Source organism: Corapipo altera, unplaced genomic scaffold (assembly GCF_003945725.1).
Source record: "Corapipo altera isolate COAL_440 unplaced genomic scaffold, ASM394572v1 58, whole genome shotgun sequence".
Lineage (NCBI taxonomy): Eukaryota > Metazoa > Chordata > Aves > Passeriformes > Pipridae > Corapipo > Corapipo altera.
The window spans coordinates 1,876,327-1,885,089 of NW_020884898.1; the positions used below are offsets into that span (position 1 = coordinate 1,876,327).

Consider the following 8,763-nt stretch of genomic DNA (forward strand, 5'->3'; position numbering starts at 1 on the left):
CTTAAAACTTGGACTAGGGAGGGTTCGTTTTGCAAAAAGAGTTGTGCATTCCAGTGCTGTGGAGCTGGGGAGAGAAAAAATAATAAGCAAAGCATCTTTTCTTTGAGATGCATTATGTACATAAATCTCTTGGATTTCTACCTATCTCAGTAATTGCATCCTTATATTTATACAAACACCTTTTATTTCAAAAAACAATTACAATTAACTCTGAAATTCAAGTTTACCAGAATGAGAACAGCAACTATGCTTAGCATGGTTATTGCATAACAGATATTGCAAAACAGCTTAGGATAGTATAACATTTTCAGATGTTGAATTTCACTCTGTGTTAACCACATTTCAAGAAATCCTATAATTTCTGTACATTCCTACTGTCAAGAGGTAGCTTTAATGATATTTCTTTACTGTGGGCTCATTAGAGCTAAGCATTAACTCTATGCTGATGTATTAACCAGTAATGCATATATTTTGTTGAATCACTACACTACTGTAAATCACAGAAAAATTCTGTGTGAATGATCAATCCACACATGTTCTTGTCTACTGCCTCTGTTTTATGCACATGCCTCCAAAACCTCCAAAAGGGATTCTAAAAATATTTTCTTGCATGACACGAAGACAAGTGTAAAACTGTCCAGAGATTTTTTTTTAGATATTATAGCTTTAAGTAAATTGAGAATTCAGAAGTAGTATGTTTACTTGTTAAAATATTTTTAGCACATTCTCCTGTTTTTAATATAATAGATTCAAAAAGTTTGTATCTTCTTTGATTTAGTGATAAATCCCTTGATTTATCCCATGATTTGCCTTTGTTCAGCCTTTGATAATGTTCATGTGAGAAATAGATTATTTGTATGACACAAAAGGAATGTTGTATTTATCTAAAACTGGCTTTGCTATGGTTTTGCATTGACTTTTGGAAAACAGTGTTTTCTTGGCTTCCTGTAAATTTCATAAAATTCCACCTATTCATATTTAGAAAGATGACTTAGTTTTGCACTTATTTTTTTGTACACTTAGCTATTGCATTTGGGTTTGTCAGCCACCACTTGTGTTAACTTCCTTACCTTAATGTCAGTGTTGTTCCATTCCAGCTGTGTGGGTATTTGTGTAGCTGGAGATAACAGCAAAACATAAAATTACTGACAGGAAAAAAAAGTATTAATACTTTGTTCATAATTAAAAAGCAGATTATTTGTCCCCAACAAGGTTTCAAGTGAATTCAGCCTAATATTCTTCCAAAGTTGCAACAGTCCTTGAAAATCTTCCACTTCAAATATTTAATACTAAGTAATAATTTAGACATGACAATTCGAGAGTACCAATTAACTTTGCATGAGTTCTCTTTAAGGATTTACAACAGATTTTAAGGCTTTCACAGTCCCTGAAACTTTCAGGTGCAGCCAATATATTCCTGACCCATTTAAAGAGAACCTGAGATGCTTCTTGTTGGAGGAAACAGCTAAATATATGTGACTCGCAAAGAGTTCTGCTATGTTTAGATTTTTCCTCTCTCTCTCTTTTTCTCTTTTTATATAAAAATTTAACAGAATGATCATCTCTGGGAAGGAAGGTCATTAGGGAAAGATCCTCAGTGGTCTCCTGTGTTCTGAAACTATCTGTCATTTAACTTTTGTATACTTCTGCAGAGTATTAGTTTTCATTCATCTGTTTAATTTATTTGCATTTAGATTTTTGGCAGTCGTGTTAAGCATTGTGTAAACACAGAACACAAGTTATTTCCTTCCCTCTGGTATTGAATACATGTGAATTATTTAATATGGAAATTCCTGTTCTTTCTGAGCACCCAATGTAAAGATCAGCCTATTTATAGAGCACAGCTAAACTGTTCTTTCTTGCACTTTTTGGTTATTAAATTGAGGAGGATGAACCCAGCTCAAGTTCATATCCCAGCTGTGAGGCAGGCATCTTATCCCATCTTAGTCAGGGATCTCAGACCTGTACAGAGCATTGACTTACACGGGGTTTCTTGAGATACTTCCTGCCACAGTGGCAGCCAGCACCATAACCTCTGGATTGACCAACCCCTCTCTCGCTGAATGAGTGGAGAGTGCTGTGCAAAATGTGATGGGTTTCCTCTTCTTGCTTTGAAGAGTATGACCACATTCTCTGATAGCATCTAGCAGAGATGCAGCATGTCCAAAGGAGGTGTTCAGAATCACATGATCTCTGATGTTTAGCTCAAAAACTATGCAGAGACATCATATTTCTTTGGCTACAATTTAACACTGTACTTTATCCTGATGCCCTTCATGGTTCAGAGTTACAAGTTAACACATTTCAGCTGCTACTGGTTTGGAGGTAGCATGTAGGGGCTGGAGTTTGGACTAAAGGAATATCCCAAGGTCTGCCCATAAATGGGTGCCTGAAGCATTCAAATAGAGCAGGTTGGGTAGATAAAGCTTCAGATAAGGGGAAATGGGCTAATAGCCAGTGCATACTGGTAAGGCAATGGAGCTGGAAGGGAAACAAGGTTGAAAAGGTTGAGTACCTTTCTCTGTGTTCGGGGAGGAGGTAGTGGGAGGATCTGTGCTTTGCCTTGTCCATATGAACCTTTGGAGAGAAATGGAAGCAAAGGATCTGTGGATGAGTATGCAGCTGACTGGTGTGAGGCCTCTCTAAAGAAAAGAAAAAAACAACCTGACAGACTTTTAATTTGTTTCTGCTACTTTTCAGGAATCTACCATATCTGTGCAGGTTGAGAAAAAAGAAAGCTGCACTTAGAAGATACTTGGAAAGGGAAGTCTTATTAAATCAAGAGGTTGTTAGGTAACTGTTGCCATTTCAACTCATGGTTTCAAATACAAGTCAGTTTTTAGACATTTTTGTCTTCACATTGTTTCTCCTATAAGATCCACAATTACTACAGGAAAAAATGGTTTATATAGTACCAGTACAAATACTGCAGAAAATCTGTTTATTTCCTGGGAATAGTAAGGATGAAGTTATATGGAGTGTTGTACTGGCTGCTATCCAAATATATCAATATGGCATTCTCTAAATGGTGTTCTGAGCAAATGTGTTGGTCTTTCTTTCGATATTTTCCTACCTCCTCTGATGTATGCTCTGTGAGGGTTCTCTGTTGTGCAGTTATTTTAATTTTGAGTTGGTCAAATCTAGGGAAACCAATGGAGAGAAGGGAAACTAAGTCTTCCTGAAGTAAAAATTTACATGAAACATGGCATTTATATCTTGAAGATTGTTTCCCATATGATATTCAATAGTGTCTACTCTCAGTGTTCCAGATTAATGGGAGATTAGTGTGAATTGTCATAGGTAATAAATTATGGAATTACTGAGGAGAGCAGAAACAGATTGAAGATGCATTTGACTGCAATTTGTTCTATTTGTTTCATTAAGGCTTTTTCCTTTTTTTTCCTTTTAATTTCAAATTTTTTTCATTTCAGGTTTTCTATTGAGTTATCTTCAACAGGGGCTTTTTCAAAATTTCCTGTGTGATTGCTTGGCTGAATAAGGCATTGCATGAAGCTGTAACAGTGATGTTGTGTTGTGTTTGTGCTGAGGCATTATGAGACTTGATTCATGTCTTCTGATGGAGACTGAGCAGTATGGTGTGCTTCCTTGAAAAACTACAGTTTGCAGGATAAACACAACTTTCAAAACAAAGCCCCTTTGTATTTGATTTGTTTGTAAATATGCCTGGGTTGCATGCATAAAGAATGAGGAATCATGAGCACTTCAGGGATGTTGGTGGGATTAGAGGAAAAGGTAATACCATTGTGCCAGCAGGTCAAGGGTGCAAGAGAACAGAAGTAGTGGGTCTTAAGTATGCTCTTACCACTGAGTTAGGTTTGGGGATTTACAGCAACTGTAGTCCTAAATCAGATTAGAAGTTGATGATAAAAAAATAATTTGGATAGCTCTGGGAACCAACCTTTGGATTACCTGGTGCAAAGCTAAGGTCACTCATATGAAAGCTCCTGTTACTTGGTGAAAGAGAGGATTACCATGTTTTGTGGAATTTGCTTAGTAATGCTTCTAGACTGCTTGCTTATTTGACATTGCAAAATGTCTGGTAGGGTTATTGTAATGCGAGTGCACTGTCAGTAAGAGTCCCAAAAGAAATGCAGTAACTAAACTATTTTAGCAGTGAGAGAGGGAATGGAGCTGTCACAATTTCAAATAATCAACACTGTCCCCTCTGGACAGCAGCATTACTGTTTGTTGGTGAATTGAGGTATCCCAGTACTTTCTTTGGAAGAGAAGGGCAAGGCTGTTAGTGGAGGCTGTCCAAGCTGAGAGCCAAGCGTGTGAACAGCCAGAGGCTTAGAGCTGTAAGCTGCTACCTTGACATGAGAAGGCCTGGAGGCATGTCAGCATGGCACCTGCATGCCAGCAGCCAAATGTCTCTTGCCTGTGGCCAGCTGGCTGTTCACATTCACAGCCTCCCACAATGTCTATGAACCTGCAGGATGTGGAAGCTTCAACACCTTTCTTCCGAACCTTCTTCAGGAGGGCAGACTGCATGTGAAGGACACAAGTTACAGACACAGGCAAATGGTATTAATTCCACTATTTATTTTTTTCAAAACATCAGAGCAAAACAATAGCTTACCAGCTGACTGATTTCTAAGATAATTCTTCCTGGAGAGTTTTTTACTGTAGAGTTTTTTACTGGAAAAGAAAAGGGAATATTCTTATGAATCCCAATGTAGACGGTGTTCCCTTTATAGTGAGAACAGAGAAAAAGGTATATAAGACTGAGATATAGGTAACTGAGTGGTCAAGGCTGATGCTGACAGGCATTTGGAAGGGTCAGGTTGAGAAATATAGGAGAAAAGAGGTGGGAAATCTAGACAGGGCAAAATCCTTCATTCTTAATGGAGCAAGATCAGTGGGCACTGTGCTGAAGGAAACTTCTCTTGTCTGCACATCTTGTTTCCCAGTAACTTAAATGAGAAATCATTTGAGAGGGATTGCTTGTAATTTCATCAGTGCATTGTATACATGCTGTTCCTGCAGTCTGTGGAACCTGTTATAATGTATCTTATTACTTCCACATGGAACAAGAAGAGCAGTCATTTCCAGAAATGAGAGCACTCTGTATAATTATGTGGAATGAGTTATGCATAATATATACACCCTTCAAAAATAAAGATTATCTGCTCTGCAGATATCCACACATTACTAACTGACTGAATGCAGGAATCTGTCCAGTGGCAAGCAAACAGGAATTAAAATAATGATAAAGATGTGGATCTTGTGGCTTAACTACACCTCAGAAACAAGATGATGCTCAAAGAGTTGTCCAGAATGGCTGAACACTGTGGGGTTTGTTTTTGTTTTTTAATGATGTGTTCAAAGCCAGGCCGGGTCTCTTGGAGACTGACTGAAGTGAGTATAAGCTTGGCACCTCTTCACTCCTTTCACAGGTCAGCAGTGTGTGAAACTTTACCTGAAGATAACTTGGGTGGGGCAGGTTCTTGTTTGGAGTTCAGGTATTATATGTGTTCTTAGTCCTAATTACTGTCATTCATTAGCCTCCCTACTTCCCTTGTGTAGAGCTGGTCTCTTCTGCTTTGTGCTTGTTACTATAAGGTAGCTGGTACTGAACTTCTCTTAGTTACTTTGAAATTGTTCCTTTTTTTTCTTAAGTAGCTTTTGTATTTGGACACTTGTCTAGAGCACTTGTAATGTATGCATTCTGCCTTCTTCCCTTCTTTGCAAAACAGCAGATAGCAGTCTCTTCAAAAGCACGAAAATTTGCAACTAACTACACTTCTATTTGCATTTGGGCATCAGAAGACTCATGACAGTAAATTGGATTTTTTCTGTAAGTGTTTTGGTCACAGTGGCAAATGATGCCTCAGATGTTTGTCAGATGTTTGGATGATCTCTCACAGGTTTCACTAGCAATTGGACCTAGATAATTTAAGGATGTGCCTTAGTTTCAGATCCTCAACATTTTCCTTTGGTATATTTTCCCTTTCACAGTACTATTGAAAAAATTAGTTTACGCTGTTGCTAGTAAATCCTGTTGGTGTCCTGGTGTCTCCGTGAAATAAGATACACACACACATCCTGCAGGCCAGCTGCCCCTGGAACATTGCTGCTTTGAGACACCCTCCCAGCCAAGGTCCTCTAAATACAGTGCAGAGTTCAAGTGAGGGCTTTCAGTAAACTTGCCACTCTTCATGCTGGCCTAGCCGAGTGTCACTTAGCTCACCTAGTCTTTCTAAGACGATTGTGCCACCTCTTTAATAATCTTTTTCCTTTCTTGCGGGTACCTGCATCTCTTCATTGGTAATGACAGTGCTCAGCACAGGGCACAGTTTTCCAGGTGTGATTGCATCAACACTGTGTGTTTGATTCATTGATATAGTTAGTCATCACTGTTTGCAGTATAAAGGGCAAATGGAGTGAATTTTCCAGCTCAAACAGTTTTAGTCATATATTGAGGCTAGCATGTAGAAGCATGCACCCTGTAAAGAACCAGGCTCAGGATTTCATTATCAAACCTAGCTCATTCTTCTACTCAAACACTCCTGGATAAATAGAATTCTGTGCTTTGCCATTTTTCTGCTGCATATTAAAATAGATAAATTCCTCAGTGGGTGCTGAGAAACTGATATTCAGTGAATGTAGTTAAATAACTTTTTCCATGATTATAATGAGAAGGACCTGGTGAGATCACAGAAAAGCAAGCCACACATACTGGGCATTTTCTGCAGTTTATATTAAAATTTTAAATAACTGCAGAAAAATAGGATGTTTGGGAGATTAAAAGTGTGCATTATTTCCTGTATGGCATTGCTTCTTCTGAACTGGCAGTAACACTATGCTATTTATTCCCTGCAGGGCATTGAGCAGAGGTTGTTAAAGGGAATGTCTACTCCCTAAAGCAATATGTTTTAGCAATGCTGTGGAAACACAGCTCAGAATTGTGTTTAATATGAATGAGAAGTTGGAACCACTTGAAAAAGTAAATGGAGGATTTTCCAGACCTATAAACCTACCTCCTTCCATGTTTTTCTTGTGCATTCATCATGTTTCCTGCTCCTGGCAGGAAAGTCACACATAGGTTGTCAAGCCACATGTAGATTTTTACACGACCATGCCAGGAATGGCAGGCTCAGTATGAGGACTGATTTTGCTCTCCCTGTTTTATGAGTTTCAGTTCAGAATCCACACGACTCTTTCTGTCTCATCATTGACTGGCTTTCAGCTTGCACAGGGGAGTGGCACCTCAATAGGGCTGAGTAGCAAGTTCATCATCCAAGACTGAATAGGAGACCAGTAGACAGCCATCAGTGATTACAGACACAAGCTGGTTCACATTCTGCGTAGAACTTGTCCTTGTCTCACAATGTGAAAGGCTGCCTAGTTTCCGTGGGACAGGATACTTTCTTTCTACCCAAGAAGCTAGCAGGAGGTTACTCAGGAAAAAAAAAAATTCATTTGTTTTAAAGAAGGAAAACCATTCTGGCGATGGCCTAGTTTTCATAAAAGTAATTAAGTCCTTCATTAAGTTCTTATTTGGACAGCAGTAATGTTCCATAGTTTGCTTTAGTTTAATATACTCCTTGCATGTAGGTGAAAGTTGTGTTGTTAGGTTTTGTCTTGACTGCTACTGAGGTGATCTACTACTTGTAAAAGTCAAAATACAGGAGAGGAAATCATGTAAGCAGGTACTCTTGCAAATGTACTGAATTTTGTACTGCTTGCAGTTAGAAAGTGCAGACAGTTTCTAACCCTCATGGTAGCAGAGAAAAGGCTGGAAGTGCAATAAAATACGTTCTTACCATATGTACATTTCTTAAAATATCTGTCTTGGATACGCTGAATATTATGAAAATATCATTATAACAATCAATTTCTCAGTAGTCCTGATCCAGACAAGTCAACTGCAAATTAAGTTTGTCATCCTACAGGATAAGCTGCCAGAATAGGACATCTGACAGAAAGTCAGTGCTTACCAATGTGGTCATTGGGAGGTTAGTTATCCCTTCACTGGATGTCTGTATTCAATGTCTGATATGGGTTCTCCTGCTGGAATAATAACTGTCAGGAATGGCATAGGTATGTTTGGTCCTGTGTGAGAGCAGAGAGATGTGTTAGGCAACCTATTGTATTCCTTAGCACATTTATAATCCTCCTTAATGCTTGCCAGGCCCACGAAGGGCTGAAACACTTTCTTTGGTTGTCTGAGCAGAGCAAGCCCAAGTCCTCAAGAAACCAGTAGAAAGTCATGTCTGAGGAGCCTGTTGATGGCACAGGGAAGTCCAATTTTACTGAACTGTGTTTCTCCTGGTTGGCCCAGCCTGGCCTATCTTGTCTGACCACTACCTTTTGCTTTGGTTTTGATACCAGGAGATAGAATTCATGGTTGCTGCTCTACAGGATGGCTCTCTTATATCTTGTGTTTCAATTTGCTCTCTCATGGCTGTCTGGGTTGGATGAGATACAGTCTGAAGCCTAATTCAAGCTGTAGAAAGATCCTTCCTGAGGATCAAAGGACCTGTTAAATGTCGGTATATGTGATGTGATGTCTATAGTTGCTGGTAATAAAATTTATTTTTGCCCAGATTTATGTTTAAGAAGCCTAATTTACAAAATGATAAAATGTCAGTAGTCTTCAGTCAAAATAGAGGCACAATTGTTTGTTATGTTCAGTCTTTTGGTTTGCTTTGCTTATCATGTATGGCAAGGTCTCAGATCTCACTCTACCATCCATTAAAACTACAGAGACCTGTAGCTTTGAAGATGGCTACAATATCC

At 38.7% G+C, this 8,763-nt stretch overlaps 1 long non-coding RNA gene across 1 annotated transcript; it reads left to right on the top strand.

Moving 5' to 3' along the window:
- The first annotated feature begins 4,435 nt into the window (after positions 1–4,435).
- Positions 4,436–8,533, top strand: LOC113949688. Its single transcript, XR_003528525.1, has 3 exons — positions 4,436–4,545; positions 6,844–6,967; positions 8,356–8,533. It is a non-coding gene; the product is annotated as an uncharacterized LOC113949688 (long non-coding RNA).
- The last annotated feature ends 230 nt before the right edge of the window (positions 8,534–8,763 follow it).